This window comes from Strigops habroptila, chromosome 1 (genome assembly GCF_004027225.2).
Source record: "Strigops habroptila isolate Jane chromosome 1, bStrHab1.2.pri, whole genome shotgun sequence".
In the NCBI taxonomy this organism is placed as follows: domain Eukaryota; kingdom Metazoa; phylum Chordata; class Aves; order Psittaciformes; family Psittacidae; genus Strigops; species Strigops habroptila.
In genome coordinates, this window is record NC_044277.2 from 143,336,675 (window position 1) to 143,357,931 (window position 21,257).

Sequence of the window (21,257 nt, forward strand, 5' to 3'; positions counted from 1 at the left end):
GCAAAAACCGTAAGGATGAGATGGCATGGGGCTGCGGCATACCTGATGAGTCAGGGGATCAGTAATTCAAGTTGGAAAGACATATGAAGTTAGGAAGAGGATCTCACTTTATAAAAATATGCTCTATCAACTCTGCAGTTCACTTCTGCTATTCATATTTCCTATTCAGCATGCATGCAGTTACACAGCAAAGTAAAATGTTTCACATTTCCATATGGATAGTCTCTTTTGTGTGCACTACGTCAGAGGGTCATCTTGAACATGTGTTTGTCCTTTATTTTCATAGTCCTGTCTTTTCATAGGAAACTACTGCGTATCTGAAATATCATTTACATTCAATGGTTTAAGTGTTCATAGTGGACTCAGGTCATCAATTTCATCCTGCCTTAAACATGACAGGCTGGCACTGCCATATGCTCTTCTTTGCACCATTAACATAGAATCACTGTTTGGAATAATAGTAATAATAATAATAATAAGCATAACCCCTACTGCAGCATTATTCTCACAAGTAAGATATTTTATTTGTCTCTCCTTTCTGGTTCCACCAGCCTCTAACTATATTCAGAAGAGAACCTACTTCACTCATTCCTGACATGTCATCACCTCCACACTTAATTCTATTTTGGAAGGAAATTGGACTGACAACCCTAACCACTTCTGATTATTCACACAACAGCCCTTGTGAAGAGATTAAACGTACCAGCTTTTCCGTGTTGCCCTGTCAGCACACAGCCCTTCAGGGATCTTCTCTCGATGTGAAAGTTAGCTCAGCCTCAGGGTTCATCCATCCTTGACTTCTGTTTCGTTAATACCAGTTATGTTGTTGGTGATATGATGTGGTCATCTTATCTCTCTGCTTTCCCCTCCAGCAGCTACACTGGGAGCCTCATTTCATTTCACTTCAGTCAGGTTATTACACAGTTCCCAAAGTGTGGTACTTAACTCTTCAGCTACTGCTGATGGGGGCTGGAGTCAGCTCTTCTCCTACCTTTCCCCTGCACCATCTCCGCTCCAGGAACACAGTGGCTGTGTGATGCTGCACAGCAGAGAGCACCCCATGCTTAGACACCTCTGCCTTTACAGCAAACATGCAGCCTGGGTGTCCCACGCTGAGAAACCATCCCAGGAGCAATGTCCTAATGCTTTGCTGTGTGATGTGTCTCTAGCCCTGTGATCTGACTGCTCTACTCTCGAAGGCTATTGATTTGTTTCCTGGTGGAAGTGCACAAATGCCAGCCATATAATGGAAACATCTGATTTCAGTGCCCACCTCAGTGGTAGCACCTGGCTTTGCTGCACTGCCCTTAATATGTGTGACTGCCTGGGGCCCAGGGAGGGCTTGAGATCTCCTGATGCGTCAGCAACAAACTCCAAACACAGCTGAGGGTTGTTTCCTCAGAAATGATGCAACTGCAAATGTACCCAGTGGTGCATTTGGAAAGACAAATTCATCTCTGAAATAGCTAATAACACGGTTTTACTGCTTACACTGCTCTGATCCAGGCTTTCCTTGGTCTGGATTTAATGCATATACAAAACATAACCTTGAAACTAGGGCGCAGCAGGGCTAATGACAAACGACAAGATAACTTGGGTTTAGCTGGTTTTTGACAGCTAAACCCAAGTTATCTGGCATGAACCAAGGTCAGTGGCTGAAATGCCTAAGACGACAAGAACTTGCTGTTGAAGCATTCTGAATGAACCACAATTAAACATCACTCTGGGTCCTCCACAGACAGATGCTGCAAGAGCTGTGTGGCAGTCACATGTTACATTCCCATGAAATGCAATGATAATACTGACATAAGTGTCTTGTCACACTTTTGCCTTATTACATTTTCCCCTTCCTCTCTCTCCCCTCTCCCTTTTTAAGCATTCTCAGCTGTCATTGTACCCAAGCAGTAGAATTATTCCCACAGTAAAGTGCAATATCGGAAAGCAATTCTGTTTGGAGACAGAGCACTAAGTGTGGCACATCAGCGTTAAAGCTGCAGGAGAACATTAGTCTTTGCATTAACATTAACTACCATGGCTAAGAGAATATATTAGCAACAGCCTTAGTAAAGGTCAGGACACTGACAGGAAGGAATATCAAGAAGCATTATAGGAAGGACATAATTTTAAGAGAAACTGCTGAATTTCAGCCCCATTCAATATGAGTTGAAAGGACTGCATGGAAATAAATAACAGAAAGCTTGCTTGAGGGACCAATTCCAGGACCACAGATAGCAGTGTCAGGAAAAGTCCACTGGGCCAGATGGTAGCTTCTGCTGCACTGGTGTAAATCCAGGACAATTCCTCTGCAATCAGTAACACTATGCAGCATACAAAGGACTCTGAGAGGAGAACACAGAAATAAAGGAACCCAGGGGAAATTCAGGTTAGATCTAAGGCAGAAGTTCTTCCCTGTGAGGGTGCTGAGGCGCTGGCACAGGGTGCCCAGAGAAGCTGTGGCTGCCCCATCCCTGGCAGTGTTCAAGGCCAGGTTGGACACAGGGGCTTGGAGCAACCTGCTCTAGTGTGAGGTGTCCCTGCCCATGGCAGGGGGTTGGAACTGGATGAGCTTTAAGGTCCCTTCCAACCCAAACCAGTCTGTGATTCTGTGATAACCAACAGAAGTAAAACATGGTTGGGAACTGAAGACCAATGACCAAATGAGAAGTGAGAAATAATCTGAAGATTTATATCCAATAAGAACTGGAAGGAGTAGTCAAAGGAATGGAGAGGCTCATCTTTTGTTCTCTTCAAATCTGGGTGCTGGGTGGGTCACCTGAAGCCATCATGACAGCTCAGCACAACCAGTGCTTGGGTGCTTAATTCCCCCCTTTACCTGGTTTGTTGGAAATCAGTGTTTCAGACAAATAGGTGATTTAAATAAAATTCAAGTGCTTGCACACCAAAGACGCAGAAAACAGCTGCTTGGCCCAAGATTATTCACCAACAGCAACTTGTATATTGCAGCTAAACCCAAGTTATCTGGCATGAACTAAGGTTGAAATGCTCAGACAACAAAAAACACACATAAGGTTGTATTTTGACGCAGTCAGAATTTGACTTCTTGTTTTGGGCACTGGAACAAGAGCTGCTTCCATCCGATGTTGGTGGCATCACCCATGTGCCAAAAGCATCACACACGATCAACCCTTAACCAGGACCAGGGTGAGAGCAGGCAGATAAAGCAAGAGGGAGCAGCAAAATCAACATGAACCTCTGCTGTTACAGGCCTAAAGCACAGAATATTTTTGAGGGGACATACAGCATGCAGTTTTTTATGCAGATGCATTACTCTCCCATTCTGCCGTGTTTATTATATTTATTCAATAGTGTCCCTGCTGGGAGCTGCTCTTGCCTGCTCCTTCACTGTCAATTACATTGCCAGAAACACAGCAGCACCTACAGCAACTTTTCTATTGCATTACAACTATGTCCTTAAGATGACCTTGGGTCCAAGATATATTTCAGGAGAGAAATAAAACAAAAAGAGGAAAAAATGACACAGCAACAATTTGCAACAATTTGTTCGTGAAGATGGTGTGATCTGAGCTTGCGTATTTCCAGCAAACACTGTGTACTTGCTATGGCGATATAAAGCATCTCGTACTCGGAGCTCCGTGTCAACTTCTGCCTCTGTCTAAATTAATGCTTCCAATTAGTTCTGTTTTATTGCACATCCATCACAGCAGATTCCCTGTTAGGGCTTTGAACAATACAAATCCATATACTAGTAATTATGAAAAAGTACACTGAGCAAGACACAAATGTTTCAGAAGTATCAGCAGGGCCTCGGGAGCTTTACAGGGCTTTTTTTGAGATGTGTAATTTCTACAGTCAGGTTCATCTTTGGGTTTAGTAACTAACTGAAGTCAAAAGCTGTGTAACTCTTCACACTAGGCTCACGCTTGGCTGCTTTGCTTTTTCAGCATGGCTCTTGAAAAATCATCTACCTACCATGCATGTGTCCAAGGCATTAACTGAGCTTCCAAGCTACGTGGCACATAACATGTAGGGAGAAAAAAAATATAGATTTATTCCTTGAAATGACATCACATTACCTAACTTACCCAGTGCTGTTTCCAAACTTTCCCTCTTTTTATATATAAAACCTTTGGCACATGTTAAAAATGTATGTGGAATAGCTTAGAAAGGACTAACAAGATGGCAAAAGGGAAGAACGTACTTAAGGCACCGACCAAAATGATGGTTCCCTAATAAGCCTGTGGTTTTAAAAGACATTGAACTGTCACAATAATGATTTAACTGGGCTAAAACTTCTCAGTTTTGGAGTCAGTCCAGATGTGATATTTCCAGAAGACAGGAGGAGAAGGAGCAATGTTTCAGAAGGCTCAGCCCTGAACTGAAGCAGAGCAAGTGCTTGTCTCTGCTCGTTCATCAGGGTCTCACGAACAGCCTTTTACCACTGGAGCGGCCACTCTTGGCAGAGAGTGATGAAAAAGTGAACATAATGACAACAATTCTTAGGAGTTATTTTAAAAAGGATCCCTGAAAACAAAATAAATCTGTATTTTTCAAAATGAAACATCACGCAGAATTGTTGGAAAGCAAAATGACACCAAACTTTGATCTGAGCAGGAGATTTCTATTGATTCTTTATTGCCCAGTCACCTCTAAAGTGGTTCTGGAGGCTCAGAGAGAGCTCGACCTCCCTCAGCAAGACCCTTGTGATACAGGGGGACTGTCCGCATAGCACTGAGTTACCTTGCCTATCACAGGCCCAAATGCGAGTGCATGAGGATGAGGGGATGCAAGGACAGGGATGACGATGAAGGGGAAAGGGTGCAGCTGGAAAGCTCTGCCTCTTGGTTTCTGGAAAAGAGAAGTGCCCAAGGGCAGGCTGAGTCACTTTGCAGAGAGCTACTCTGCTTCACTGCTGCTTGAAAGAGAAACGCTTTCAATCTTGCTCTCTTTGTGGCTTCAGAACAACAATGACCTAGTGGGAAAGAGAGGGCATCACAAGCTCTGGGGCCAGGAACATCAGATGCACATAGCACCAGGGTCTTCCTATGTGCTGCCATGAAGCCCATTTGGGGGCCTGGGAGAAAAATCATGGGAAAATCTTAGCAGGGATGAAACCAGCAGGTTGCTGTAGAAATTATTCTTTAAAATCCTTTAAGTTTTAGTAAAGATTCAGATCTTTTTCTACAACAGGCTAAAACTTGTCCTGCATGATTCCAGTCTTTTTAACTCTAGAGAGTGTTAACTTTTCCAGAAGAGATGGAGGTAAAGAGCCAGTGGGACAGAGGGAGGGATGGAGGGAGAGAGGGAGGCAGTCTGGCAGGCAGGCAGGAAGCAACCGAGCAGCAGGACTTGTAGTGTGAGCAGGCGCCACCCATCCCTTCATTTTCAGTTCCTGACGCGGGCAACACATACGCTTGACCGTCTTGCAGGCACTTCAGAGCAACGGACCAGACCCTCAGCTCATTTGAGTCGTCTGGCCCCAGTGAAACCCAAACCCACAGCCTGGAGCCATGCTGGCTGGCTCTGTACCTGCAAAGCTGCAAGGCCAAGTGTACTTTATCATTTCATGACATTTTTACACCACGCTAACAGCCAGCAGTGCAGAGAAGCCCTCCAAAGCTCCAGCCTCATCGCAGTGGCACAGTTCATTAACAGGCTAGTGTCAGTGCATGCTTCTCCCTACACCTCTCTCCTGAGACAGTGCTGGTTAGCTAGTAGCCTTAAACAAACATTCTGATTGCAAAGGGGGAGGAGGAAAGGGCAGACAGAAGGAGAAGGGAGAAAAGGAATAATATTTTTAGGACAAAATAACCAATTGTATTCTCCATTCATTCCCAGGCATGAATATGCTCTAACACGCCCTCCACAGAGTAAGAGTTGCTGATGGCAGTTATGCAAATCCATTCCTACCGGATGCTAGTGATAAACATTTACATGTCTTTCTGTGATGTGTGTATGATTATGCTGCGTCTTCTTGTCCAAAGATGAAACCTCTGGACTGACAAGCCGTCCCTTCTGTGTCCCCACAGGCACAGGCATGCTGTAGGAGCCATTGTGGGGGAATAAGGCTGGGCATAGCAGTGTCATTTCTAATGCTGGTATTAGAAATCGTATCATATATATCATGAATATATATTTCATGTTGATTATTTGTTCTTCTTTTTATCAATAAACGGAAAAAATGCAACCTTTTCTAATTTAGATCCTCTTCCACTAAATGCATCAAGGACTTTCATTTGTTGGAAGTTAGAAAAAACTACTGACACAGACTGCCCAAAACAGACAGTACCACGGATCAGATAGAGCATGATGAGGTGGTTTGAAGTGTCCACACAGTGTGGTCACCACTGGGACAGGAGATATAAACCCAGACTTGTGAGGCTCCTTGGTAGTCTCTCTTACAGACCCTAGGCAAAAATGTCTCATATGGAGGAATCATCTCGACATATGGCAAAATCTGCTACCATGTATGCACAGCATACAGCTTACAAAGATAAATCCATTTTAAAGGATGCCTGCTTATGCAAAGTGAAGCCACAATCACATTTGCTTAACTCTAAATGTATGTCATGACAGCTGAAGCTCAGACCAGGCGTTAAGGATTGAAGGCTCTGACTCCAAGAGGTGAAATCATTGTGAACGTGAGATGAGAGCCCTGGTTGACATGTCAGCCTCAGCTAGACCTGGAGGGCCTTGCTGAGGCACATGGCTGCTGGACCAAGCAGAGAATACATCAAGAGATGTCAGGGGATGGCTAGGCCATTTGGGGAGGCTTCTTGTGATGATTCAGGAGTAGGAAGACTCGATTTCCTACCTACCATTCATCTGCAGTTTGCCTGATGCAGCACATGACAATCCAGTAACAGGCAGGGACTGGAAAGATTCACTTTCTGTAAATACACTGTGGCTTTAAGGGGTTTTAACATGTTTGTTCCCTTTAACCATTTACAGCTGACAGTGATTTTTCTTGGGATGAGCAGCTTATTTGAAGGGGCAGATTTGGTGGAATTTTATGTGGAATTCACGTAGAGTTTCACGCAAAGGCTCAGCTTGACAGAAACCACAAAATTCGCTCAATGAAAAGCCCAAGTCAAAGGCTGGTTCCAACCCTCTCAACGGATTTATGTGTCCGATCCCACAACATTCTGATGAGATGTAATCTCTACTTGTGTTCTGGGTTTCTAAGAAATAGAAGTTTGTCTCTCCTGTCACCAACATATCAAGTCGAAGCCCCAAACTGACACTTAAATGGCAGCATTAACTCTTTAACTACCACTCTCTAGAATGGGGAAGACATTAAGAGAAACCCTTGCAGATAGCAGGCCTAGAGCATTGCTTTAAGGATGGAAAGGAAGAAGGAAGGACAAAGGAGATGCCCTCAGACAGGGAGTAGAGAGAAAGACAGAGGAAGGAAAAAGGGGAACAGAAAAATAGGAATAGAAAATGGCAGAGAATGCCTATTTTCCTACCAAGCAATACTGGATACAAGAAGTATGTCCAGAATAATGTTATCTGCAAAGGTTAACTGCTACACGTGGCCAAATCCTATTTCTTATCATTGCACAAACCTCCTGTTGACATGGCTGAGGTATTTACTCCATGCCGAATGAGCATTATTTATACTTCAGCCCATGGTTTCGCATTAGAGCTGGAACTGGGCCTTTTGGGCAAATAAACCTGACATCCCTCCTTTCACCCTGTTTAACATTCTCGGAAAAACAAACTTCTTCATGAATATGTACAAAATGCCAATATCAGTCCTGCCCTCAGGCTGGTGTTTCAGTGGGGCTGCACTGCTGTATTTCAACACCAAATTTGGCCTTTGACTTGAATTGCTCCCAACTCCAGCGATATTGAATTGATTTTCTTCTGTTTTCTCCTTCATCACCAAGCACTATAAAACAAGTTCAGATTTCCTGGCATCAGCTGTTCCTGAGTTAGGAGGGCAGAGAAGCTGCAGCCAGAATGAATAGGAATAGCTGGTTTCTTTTCACACCCACATATCGTAAAAACAGACAGTCTGATTTTCGCTGAGAGTTCTCAAAACAGTCACCTTTAGGCTGAGGCCAAGTACACTGCCACCCCCCGAGGAACCTGCTTGAGAAAATTAGGAACAAGTGGAAAATGGGGGTAAAATCAACCCGAAGCCGTAACAGCGATTTGTTTCCACAGGAGTGATTAGCAATTCCCACGCCTCCATCATAAATTAGCTTTCTAAGAGCCTACATGCTCCTGAGTGGGACCGTGGCTTTCTTCTTTCCTGCAAGAGACATTTTTGCTCTTAGCATTAGATAATCATAGGCTGTTTAGGGTAATTTTAACATGTTTCTTATGTTTGGCAGACAGGAACCCAGCCATGGTGACTATTGGGAACTTCGGCAAGACTTCACCCAGATCCTTGCTCACCGCCTGCTTTGGCAGCCCCATCTTTCAAGTTCAGCCTTGCAGCCCAGGCTGCAACTGGAACTGCATGAGCAGGACCCACACTGCTGCTCACAAAGGTTTTATCATCATCCAATATATCTATGGCTTTCACATTGAGACATGTCAACTGGATGAGGGGCCCTCACTGCTTTAGCTATTGCAGAGACACTGTAGTTGTCCATCCGTTCTCTGATGAACACCTGCACCCATGCTTGTCTTCTGCAGCTTTGATAAGAGCAAAGTAGATTGTTAAAACTTTGAGCCACTGGAAGCAAAAGCCCCAACTCCAAATGCTCATAATGGAGAGTTGAAGGAGAATTTTGAGTTTGGTGCTTAAAAACCAGCTTGCTTTGTTGCATGTAAGATGCACAGACTGACAAGAAAAGCTGGTTTAGTGGGAGTAGTCCCTTTTTTGCTAAAAATTATGTGCACTTGAAAACCTTCTGACCAGCCTAAGTGCATGCGCTTCCTCAGCCAAAGGCAGTGGTTATGGAACACTACTTAAGTACCCTGTTTCACATGTCATTCCCTGGGACAGGGCATCTAGTACAGCATGCAGACACTGAGGACATCACATGGGGCTACCACGTGAAAACATGTTATTACTCACTTGTCACGCTGTCAAAAGCTGCAACCACTCACTGCTCTAGTGAGCCATGAATGACTTGTTTTGCTCCTGATCAAGTTCTCTTGGCAAGAATAGAAATACTGAGACAAAAATGCCCATATCTAGTTCACCAGCATTATGGTGATGATCAAGGGCAAGCGCTGTGGGCAGAAGACAGGAATTTCTCAAGGTGCCATTTCATGCTTCTAAGAAAAAAAGCTTGAATAATCCTCCTGTGCCATCAGGATTCCCCATCAGGTTCTATCTCCCCCTGGTGCTGTGACAATGATCAGAACATAAAAAGATGCCAGGGAGAGCAGGATCTGCCCTTCCACGAGGCACCTGTGATGCACTGAAGTCACAGGAGTTACAGAAGCAGAGCTGAAGGCAGATTTGGACCCATTATCTTTTGGCTCTTTTGAGAAATTAAGTGTAATAGTGAAGCTGTTCCTCTGTAGAAATGGCTTACAGGGTGTGCATAGTTATGGAGCTTTGCTCCTCAAGGTGCATGCTAATGTGGCTGGCGTGGGAATGCTGAGAGGTGGAGAGATGAGTTAATAGCAGGTTTACCACTCAGGCTTCCAGTGAACATGCAGCATTCTTATTTTAAAATAATAGAATAATAGTACTTATAAAGCATCTGCAAATCAGCAGTCAGGAAAACAGGGGAATTTAATTAGGAAAAACATTCTGAACCCTGAACATGATGATATAATACAATAGTAACAAAAATTAAAGAAGAAAAGCAGATACAATCTTGCCCAGGGACTTGGGGGACAAGAGATGAGGAAGTACCTTTTTTTTTTTCTTTAACTAAAAAAAAAAGGCATTTTTAAAGTGGGAAAAGAAGATCAGATAGATTTTAGGGAGGAGAAGAGACAAGCAGTGAGCAGTATTGTGGGATATATCCCAGTAGAGAATACACTGGATTTTCTTGTACTGCATATAAAACAAGTGATGTTTAACGGGCAGGTGGCCACGCGTTTCTCCCTGCCTTTCCAATGGGCAGGTGATTTAGTATAGGCTCAACTGCCCGGGATGTGCATGGGGAGTAGCTGTATGTTCTGACCAGGACTCAGCAATTCTGAAGCGTGCTCTTGCTGTCCAGACTGCAGCACTAAGAGTACAGGAATGGTGTCCACACCACAGGGAGTGTGGTGCATCACTCAGTGTTAATTTGGTTTATGGATCAACTTCCTGAACATGTAGTTAATGAGTCCAGGAACTAAAACACCAAACCTCAAGCATGCCCTGTTGTATGGATAGACAAGCAACTGTGAAGAGCTAGGCTTGGACATCATGTGGACATTTCTTGTTTTCTTCAAAAGGAACCTCAGAGGCTGCATGCAAAGGAACATTAGGGAAGACAAGGAAAACCACCCAAGCCTTGATGTCTGATGTGCTGCTCTGCCTGCCCCTCCCTTTTCAGGAGCTGACAAAGGAACCTTCTTGTGAAGCTGCAGAAGGGCTGTCTGAAACTCCTGGGAGCACAGGGATGGAGCCTGTTGTGTCCCCATGGTGTCCTGGACTCCTCTTGCCCAAAGTGGCACAAGACACAGATGATCCATCCCACTTATGCCCCACTCTGACCCTGCAATGAATGGGTCAGGGGCTTAAATAAAAGGATTAATTACAAGGTGCTGCAACCAGCTGGCTTTTTAAGGATACAGTAACATCTGTTTTTCTGTTTATCTATCTATCCATCTACCTACCTACCTATCTACTACATACACTCCTTTGTATGTATGCAGATATAGAAATAAATAGCATAATATATATCCACCAGTATAAGATATGTTGTTAAAATAGTTCAAAATATTTGGTGCCAAATTTCCCTGCTGCTTTGCAGTCAGACATCCTCCAGTTGATTCAATAGATTTGATGACGATATCTGGTGGGGAGAGAAGCACACAGCCAGCATCTTTCTGCAGCTGCCCTCACGCACAGGCATAAGAGCAGCCAAAGACATGAGGGCAGAGCAGCCTGGCAAACCAACCTCCCTCAGGTTTCTGTTCTGTTTCTGTTCTGCTAAAGGGCAGGAGCCTCAGCTGACTAGCGTGCCACTGAGGGATAGCTGGGATGGAAATTAAATAGATGGAACATTTCCCTGCATGTACAGAGTGGGGCAAATAGGCAGGGAGGGGGAAACAGTTGGTCCATGGCAGCCACTGTAGAGCAGTAAATATTAGCATTAACTTTGCTCATCACAACTGCACATTCATTATAGCTTTCCACATACCAAATCCATAAGTCTATATGTGCAGACCCAGTGGCTTGCCATAGTAAGCAGCAAATAATGAATGATGTATTACCTCTCTTGTAATGGATTGGTTAGTTCAACCACACTTGCCTTGATGTGATGAAATAAATGACAGCAATTTTGCTAATACATGGGTTTTCTACTCTCCCCCTCCTTTCAAATAGGGCAGAAAGGTGTCCTTTAACATTTAATGCCATAGAAGAACACAATATGTATGATGGTAAATGACTGTAATGTAGTATTCCATAAACTGTAAGTACCATCTGGTTTGAAAGGAAGGTGATGTGAGGTATAAAGAAGGTATTTTACACACCACAGATGTAATAAATCTAGAGTTTGCTGGAGGATTTAGATCCAACTGGAAATAAATCCATTGCAAATATTTTTGAAGTATTGTATAGCTACATTAAGAAAGGACTTTGCCACTGAGCTGAAAGTGCTTCTGGTTCAGCTTGTGACATTACAGCTTTGCCAGCCAAATACCGTACCCATCAGTTTTCCATTTCAGACTGATGATGGGAAATGTATGGCATGAGCAAGGTATTGCATGAGCAATGTTACTACAACGTCTGACTCAACAGCAAAGAATTCCTGGTTAACTGCCCAGAGAAGCTGTGGCTGCCCCATCCCTGGCAGTGTTCAAGGCCAGGTTGGACAGAGCCTTGGGTGACATGGTCTAGAGTGAGGTGTCCCTGCCCATGGCAGGGGGTGGGAACTGGATGATCTTAAGGTCCTTTCCAACCCAAACCATTCTGTGATTCTACAATTCTAATGTCATCCGTTTGACAAAGAAGAAATTGGGTGGGTGAGTACATCATGGCCCTCTTTCTTCCCTATGCTCTGCTTGCCTTGTTTATAAGGCCAAGCTGTAACCAACAAATCAGAAGAAGCAGCCAGGAGCAAGTTTCCATGAGCCTAAGCCCAGTACAGGCATGTAGCATCTGAAAGCCCTTTTCTCAAGCTCAAAGCAACACCATCAAATTCAGCCTGCACAAACCCAGGAGAAGCAGGTATGGCTGGAGACTCCTGAAGAGTCGTCTCTCCACACCTGCAGGAAACACAGGAAAAGGACCTTGGTGACACCTACATGATAAGGTTCTCTTTGGGAAGGAAAACGCCAGGCAGGAGGAAAGTGGAGGTCATTTCAGGGCTGACAATACTGGCAAATTCTTAGGATAACATAGAATCACAGAATGGTTTGTGTTGGAAAGGACCTTAAGGTCATCCAGTTCCAACCCCCTGCCATGGGCAGGGACACCTCACACTAGACCATGTCACCCAAGGCTCTGTCCAACCTGGCCTTGAACACTGTCAGGGATGGGGCAGCCACAGCTTCTCTGGGCACCCTGTGCCAGCGCCTCAGCACCCTCACAGGGAAGAACTTCTGCCTTAGATCTAACCTGAACTTCCCTGTTTCAGTTTGAACCCATCACCCCTTGTCCTATCGCTACAGTCCCTGATGAAGAGTCCCTCTCCAGCAGCCTTGTAGCCCCCTTCAGACACTGGAGGCTGCTTTGAGGTCTCCACGCAGCTTCTCTTCTACAGGCTCAACAGCCCCGATGTTCTCAGCCTGTCTTTGTATGGAAAGTGCTCCAGCCCCAATCATCCTTCTTGCTCCTCATCGGGTTATTAATTTTCCAGCTTATTGCTTAGTTGGGGTTTGCAGCCCTCAAAGTCTTAGCAGACACAACAGAATGGATCCCACAGTGGTGGCAGTTGCTCCTGACATTTATCATCACCAGTATCACTGTTTCTCACCACAGATTTTTGTTTTTCCTTTGATGAAGGCTGACTCGTCTCTTTCCTTTCTGCCACTTTGCTTAACTCACATTTGCCCTCAGAGAAAAATGTGGCAGCGTCATGAACAGGAAAGGAAAGCTCTGTCATATAGAGAGAGTGGGATGCAACGTGATTATCATGTTAACCAACTCACTGCCCTTTGGATGCTTGGCCCACACCCAGCAAAGTGACATCAATACAGTGCTCTGGGCACATGCTGCAAGTTCTCAGATTCTCCCTAAATGTCAACCAGCATCCTGGATGCTGCAGGGATCTCAGGAGCTGCTCATCTAAAAGCTGCATGTCTCCATGCCTGGCCAGACCCACGCTTCCTCAGCAGCATGTGCTGTGTGGAGGCAGCAGCACTGCTCACCGTTGGAAAGCCACCAAAATCACCGTGCAATCCCTTGGGGGTGAGCAGGCCAATTTTCTACAGCAAATGTTAGGTGCAATAAGCCAGAATATTCAGTGGACATCTGCCTTGCTAATAGAGAGCCTTTTACTGTAGGATTTCTTGAAGACCTTCTACTGAAATGCAGGTATTTCAGGGAGCCTTGTGTGCTTTGGCTTGTGTAAATCCAGGGTTGGATTTGCAGCCACACAGACCACTGCAGCCCTGGCTGCCAGCAGAGGCCTGTACACTGATGAAGGTTTGGCACCCATCTGCCAGACACAGAGACGTGACCGTGGTGGGCAAAGGCACAGACTGAACCCCTTTTCCAGCACTGGGCTGCCAGTTATACCCTTTCCCAGTGCTGTCATACACGAGCTGGGCCAGAGCCTGATCTCAAGCATGGTGCAGCAAATCCTGAGTCAGGACTTTGTTTCTAGTGGCTTTGTCAGGCTTGGTAGCAGTACAGCCACAACCTAAGTCTTGCCTTTTTCACAAATGAAGGATCATTTCCTACTCAGTTTATCTTTTGTCTTCTTCCTAATCCATCAGTGAAGTTCCAAAGCTGAATTTCCATGGCAACAGACTGTGAGGTCAGAGAGAAAGTACTAGTCAGGATCAAGCATCTTAAGGGGAGTTGGGAAAGGGAAAGAACAAAATTACTTAAAAAATTAACAGTCATAACAGAGGGAATAACAGAGGGAACAAAGTCAGATAATCTGCTCCTGGTGTGAAGACTCCTTTTGGTTTGTGACAAAGCCAGGGCTGGCAAAACCACCCTTCTGTCCACACAGAAACCCAGTTTGTCTCTTTGTTTCCTCTCAAGTCAACAGCAACTCCAGCAGGAACAAGACATGGTCATCCACGGAATAACACAGGAGTTCCCAGCCACCAGGAACATTTCCTGGTGGATCTTGCTTAGTGAAAACCCATCCCATGTTGTCACGGCCCTCTAGTGAAAGAACACTGCCACCTCCACAGATCATGGTGGACACATCTTCATCACAGGGACATGAAGATTTTAAACATTGTTTTCTAAACAGAGAACACAGTGATGCCTTTTTCCCTTTAATCATCTCAGAGGTGTAGTGACCACAGCCAGTGCCTTTCCTTCCCTTTGAGCAACTCTCACATTTGTGACCATGTTCACCTCCCAGGCACTGATCTAGGCCCTACAGTTACTCAGAGGAATCCAATTAGGGACATCGCACGAGCCCCTCTTCAGATCAAGCTGATTCATTAAGCTGCAGCCTTGCTGCCTACACCCAAGGAGCAAAGCACACATCTCCCCTCTGGCAGTGCTCCCTCCCCTCCTTCCCACACGACCTGCACGTGCTGTGCATCAGAGGAGACAAGAGGCTTTGAGGTCTCTGTGTTCCCCATGGGGGATTTTCCTCCCTTGTTCAGGAAAAACAGAGGAGGCAGGAGGCATCAGGCCCTGAAAACATTCCGATGATGTTTAGAAGGGGAGGCAGAAACCTCTAGTGCCTGTCTGGGATTTATAATGTGCATGGACCTTTGTGACTTAAATTACTGCTTTTTTCCCCCCACTGCTTGATCTGAGAGCATATTTGAGTCAATCTGAATATCAAAGAGATTCAGAAAGGCAGTGGGGCAAGGAGCAGGGCAGAGACTGACAGGGAAATAAGAAACCAGGGAGGCGGTACAGAGATGGTGTTACAGATAGAGCAGATTAAAAGATGAAAAAGGAGGTGATGTGCCTGCCCAGCAGGCAAAAATGCTCAACTCAAATAGACTTATTTTTCCCCCACCCTTAATTTTCTCAAATAGACATTTTATGGTCTGTTCATAGGTCACACATACTCTGTTTGAAAAAATGGGCTTCTGACATTGAGTGACAGAGAGCTATGATACAGCTTTGCACCAGAGTACTATGTAGCAATCACTGCAGTAAGACAGTTCCTAGAATAAACCCAGAGCTTGAACTGGCTCCCAGGGATGCGCATTTAGCGCATTTGGCCAGGCAAAAGCATAAACAAAACCTATCAGATTAAATGATGCTCTGCAGCCCTAAAACTGAAGGGGAATGTATCTGTAATTCCTGAAGGACTCCAGCCTCTTCATGGTATGTAGCTGTTGGTGGTTTTTAGGAGGTGGAACATACTCAGCTCCACAAAAAAGAGCAGGAAGAGAGAGCAGATCCACAGCCTCTCTGGCAAAGGACCACACAGAAGAGCTTATCATGGCTGAAAGGCCAAACCGCCACTGCTTTTATTGTTATTACCTTTTCCCAGCAAAATATTCGTTGTCCATAATGCCACGAAAGTATAGGAGGTGTTAAGAGAGAGCATGCCAGTTCCACAGCATGCTCCCCATCACTCTGCCTCTACAGAAATCATTCCCTGAGTCACAAAACCAGTTCACACACACAAATAAGGACCATACCCTACATTTAATATCCAGCGATTCATCAGTAACGGATGACAGTGTTGTCACGAAGAGGACGGCTGTTTGGAGGCTTTATTACCAATGGCTTAAAGAGAGTAGGAGACGCAGCTGGAAGATTTTATGCATACATATTATCTGTCTGTGTATAAATATATTTCTGCACATACATACATACACACACACAAAACTATAATTAGTACTTTCGCACTCATAAGTTCCTATGCTGCCCCTAGAATGCAATTAGCATTATTATTCTATTAATTAAAATTTTCTGCTGTCTTGAATTTAAAGAGTGCACATATGGTGACTTGTATTACTGGAGTATAAAATAATCAGTCTTTGTTTAACTCTGAGCTAAGATTCCTCTCACTTTTCCCCATATGCTGCTTTTGAGGGTTAGCTTTGCTGTGATTTGCTTCCCTCCCCTATTGATATGGCAATATTCTTACTTCTGACTCTTCTTGCATTGCTCCTATTGCTTTCACACATTTTCTTCACATGGTCATGGGTACTTACTGGTTTTATGATTTGCATATTTTCATCCATCTATCACTTGGCTCTCAGACAAGTCAGTCAAAATTACATTTTGATTAAAAAAAAAGACATAACAATGTAGGTTTTTTTCCCATCCAGCTTTTGCAATGAGCCAGTTAAGAAAACCATGACCTGTTGATCTGTAGTTCCCAGGTTGGATTATAGCTGCATTTTGAGGGGCCATTTCCTGCCTCTCTGTTTTGTTAAGAATCTACTCCAAAGTTGGCAGCTCCTGACAAGTGGCGCGCTCTTCTCACAACTTGTCATCTTCCATCTTTAGTCAGGCATTGCACTTCGCTACCTTTTGAGGCTTAAAATTAACATGTTATTATTGTTTCTGAAGACCCTTCAGACTTTGACTCCTACCTATTGGAGAAATTCTGATTTCTGTTTATGTACTTGCTCATAATTTGGGTTCTGTTTCCAATCTGTCACTTGCTAAACCATCTGTGCCATCTGGAATGTGCCTGGCCCCAGTTTGGTGGAATTCTCTTCCTTAGGAAATGCATGAGATTCAGCCTGCAGATGCTTTCACTGCTTCTCTGACAAATTTACTTCATTTGGCAGCTTTGAGGTTTGCATTTTTGTCAGTTTCTGGGACTGCATCTTCTTGTTATTATGCTAGATGTGGCAGGGGGACATGGAACATGGATACGTATGAAACCTTCCCGTTTCAACAGCTTTGATATACAAGTGAACACAAAGATTTGCGTACCCAAGATCCTTATGAGGCATTTTTCCTCTATTTTGCCATAAAATCATGGGCACTTGAGAATGCAGGTGTAAGGTAAATGACATTCACAGCTGTGCAGGAGGTCGCCATCAGGTTTATATACCGGATTAAGTGGTTCTGCAGACAACAGCATCCAGGAAGAACTGGTACAGTCAAGACTGGTTCAAGTATTCCACTCAGGCAAATGATAGCTTAGCCATCAGTAGAAAAACCCTCCTATCTGTGAGAATTTTATCTCCCATGAAACAAAACCATACTGCAGGTCTCCTGAAGATCTGATTTTGGTGCTTTGCAAACCAACAAGTTGGGCCCAAGAGGCTCCTGAAGACTAATGAAATTGTCCAGACTTTTAAAGGATTATCTGAATGATCCCTGGCTAATCAAAATGTGCTGGACCAACCATGGTAAAATAAGAGGCAAACAGGGTCTATGTTCTTCTAAATTTGGCATTATAAAGTTTACTCACTTCTTAATGTCCAGGATGAAATACATTACAGGAAACGTCTATATTTTTATTTGCTGACTCTTCCCTTTTCTGGACCAGATTCAGTTTGTAGGAACTAATGTTTTGAAGTACAATGATGGAAAAATTTGATCCAAAAAGCACAGTTCTAACAAAGTGTTCAAAATGATAGATGTTTTTTTATGTGAAAGAAAACCAAACTTTTCCATAAGTTTTCTCGCACCCCCATTCAAACTGTGAGTTCCTAGACGGAAATCATCAACTGTGAACACGTCAAGTTAAGTATGTTAGTATGTATTCTAGCACCTTACAAAGTAAGCTGATTTCCAGGGAGGTAATCCCTCCCCAGAAGAAGTAATTTGGAGAAAATGAGAAAAGCCAGGTAATAAAAAACTCCTGAAGCCAGATGGTACCTAAATCCATCCTGCTGTGCTTACCTATTTTCCTCTGTCGCTCCCCATGGCTGCCATGGATCAATCTGCTTCGTATTATGGGATTAAACAAAAGTTCTGATGGTCGGCATTTAGTCTGCTAGATTGTCATCAGAAAATTTTCAAAGTGAGTAGGGGGTTAGGGAGAAACGCCACCAAACCATGTATGTTTTACATCGAGAATGGGAGAGAACACCATTCACAACAGCCTCCACTGAATCGTTTCCTTACAGCAATAAATCCTGCCACACCTTTTGTATGGCAATCACAGCTCTTTGGCAAAAACACTATAACAGGACCACAGCAAATAGAGAAAGGGACAATAAATAGGCTTTGCTGGTTATGTTTTCTTCCTCAGTGTAAGGAGTCATGGAGCTATATTTTGCATTATTAACAGCAACCCAACTGCCACGGCTTGAAGCTCAAGATGATTGGCCTGACATGGGTTTGTGGCGATGCACTGTATTTCCACATCCTAATTTTATGCCCTCTTCAGACATGTAGTTATTGTGATTACAGTTGTGTTTAGTAATAATAAAACACACAAAGAAGCCATATAAGGTTAAAAGGTGCTATCTGAATTTGTATTTGTTAATGTCATTAGCGTAAAAGGCTCCTTTGGAAGCCCCAAAGCGATGTGGTCTGGATTTATGCTAATGGGCAGCATCCCAGCAGGAAGACGACACGTGCTTCATCACGATGCTGGAAGGAATTTGTCTGCAAGCCAGAATCTCTCTCCTACTGTTTATAAAGCAGTATCTCACTGAACTATCCCTCTTTTTACAGTTCATTACTGCACAGCCTTTGAAAGGCATTGGCTGCTGTTCAATTTCATGGCTTCAGAGTTGCAGAAAAACACCTTTCAGGGTATCTAACCTTCCCTCCAATCTCCTAGCTCTTCCCTCCAATCTCTCTTGCTAAGAAACACTGTTTGTTGCTCCTGTGATAATCGCAAGTGAACACAAAATCCATCAATCCTGTGTACCACAAATAAAGGTAATTGAGGCTGCATATCCTTCCTGCAAAGCTGTATGGGGCAGGATTTTAAACATGAAATGTTTTCAGTGGATTCAGCACTCGGCCTCTGAATAATGCAGACTATAAAAGTGCCTTTAAAAGATGACATTCCTATTCTTTATTGTCCTCAATCAGTGTTGTTAGACTTTAAAACCAAAGCTGGTATTTCTCCTGTTCATAGGATTGTGGTGAAAGGTATCATACTGCATGTGGTATAACTTTTTAATTCTCCTAACAATGTTTATGATTTCCTTCACATAATGGATCTCCCTTGTATCCTCATATTTTCACTTTTGATTGTAGGCAATTAATTTTTATTACCATAAAAAAGCCTTCTGAAACTCTTTTATGATGAGCTTGTTTTCTTTATCTTGTCATTAGCCTGTGATGAAAGCAAAACATCTAACAGCTCAGTCAAAAAGCCTTCTACTGGCAACATCTATAGATCTGCTCTGAGGGGTTAATCTTTGATTAGATTACAGTTACTGTAAAAGCTGGCATTCAATTGTTTAATAGGTTTTCTTAACTCTAATCTTCTACGCTCTAAGAAATAGCTAGAGGTACATGCTAAAAATGTCTTGGGGCTTTACTGCAGGTGGATGGTTTCCTAGGCATGAACTAGTAATTACTTACAGGCTTTTTATAACCAAAAAATCCTTTTATTTCCCTTCCAGCCAATGCCATCAACATTTTAATAAAGCATTTAGGAATCACTGAGAGAAACAAACAATTTCTCGAATGAATTGCAAAAATCAGTGTATACAGACACATATGTAGACGGCTTCCACAAGCTCGTGCTGGCCACCAGCACTTTCTGCCACACCTCTGGCACGGAAGAATTTAGCTGAATTCGTAAGATAGCATCTTATGCACATTCTTTGTGGTCCCGCTCAACTGCAGCCAACGACTATCCTGACCTCTGGGAGAGATGATGAGAAACATCTATAATCTGAGTGACTCGCCTCAGCACTAAAACATCCAGAACAATTAGTTCTGTCCTTACGAGATGGAACCTTAGTTTCTGAGCACACATTTCACATCACAATGCGTGTTGTTTGGAGGTGGACTCTGTCCTGGGCTTCGAGTCCTCAGCACTGGGTGGGACTCAGAGTACCTGAACCCAAGATCTTTGCTGCGGCCTGCCAGGAGTGTGCATTTAGGAGTGTATATATTTGTGACCTTGATAGTTTGTGCAATAATAAAGTATTTTTGCTTATGGACTGAATACCAATTTTAGTTAACAGTTTTATGTACTGCAGGAGGAATCCAAAATGACACCAGCCTTATAATTATGGAAAACATACTAAAGAAAACCAAGGAAAACAGATTTAATTTAATGGAATATACTAAGGGAAGAAAAAGAATGCTGATTCCTGAGGAATTTGCCATTTCTTTTCAAGCCTCTTTCCAATGCACTTAAAAATGCATGAATTGTTCTAATGCTCTTTAGGTCATGGAAAGCAAATTGGTAGGGTAAGAACTGTTTTTCTTGTCAAGTTGGGCACCCTACCTAGTTACAGAAATGAAGACAGTCAGCTTCCTTCTCACCATGCCATCATGATCAAAGGACTAGGATGTGAAAATTTTCCTCACTGGAACATACTGCTAGTCAAAGCCCTTTGTAGGCACCTCACAGCAAAACACAAGTGTCTGCTACAAGATGAAAAGAGAGCGCGTGTATTTATTTATTCAGGATGGCATTTTGCAGCCCCCAAAGCAATGTGTGGATGCATGTATGTACGCCTGTATGTCTGCATACGGGGGTCTCTGAGGAGGAGAAGGCTGTCTGTGGGGCTCTCTCTTTCCCCTGGGCAAAGCTTCAGCCTTGAAGAGGACTCGCAGGCTGCGGCTGGCTCCTGGCAGGGCTCTGCCATCCCTTCCTCTGTTACCAGGCAACATTATCAGTGATGCTGCACATGTGCACGGGACATTAATTACCACTTTCTGGCTTGCTCTTTATATTGTCATTTATGCATTTTCCTTTAGAAGCAAGAGGCGTTCTTGAGTGAATGGGATTTGCGTTGAGAGGATGTCCATACCTATAAGCTAACCAGGCCAGTGGGTGAAATGTGCCGTGGTGCAGGGCAGGCAGAAGACCCTGGATCTCCTGCTCAGCTCCAGCCACACTGGATGTGGCCTCAGCTCCAGTGTGGCTAGGAAGGGCTGTGCTACCACCACCTTGAATCAAGGGCTTCCCAGCACAGCACTGGTCTCTCCCAGCATCTACCTA

The 21,257-nt window shown here is 43.8% G+C and overlaps 1 protein-coding gene across 2 annotated transcripts in view; it reads right to left on the minus strand.

Moving 5' to 3' along the window:
• TMEM108 (transmembrane protein 108) overlaps positions 1-21,257 on the minus strand; it is a 163,670-nt gene that overhangs the window by 22,742 nt on the left and 119,671 nt on the right. The gene's annotated exons all lie outside the window — the stretch shown is intronic.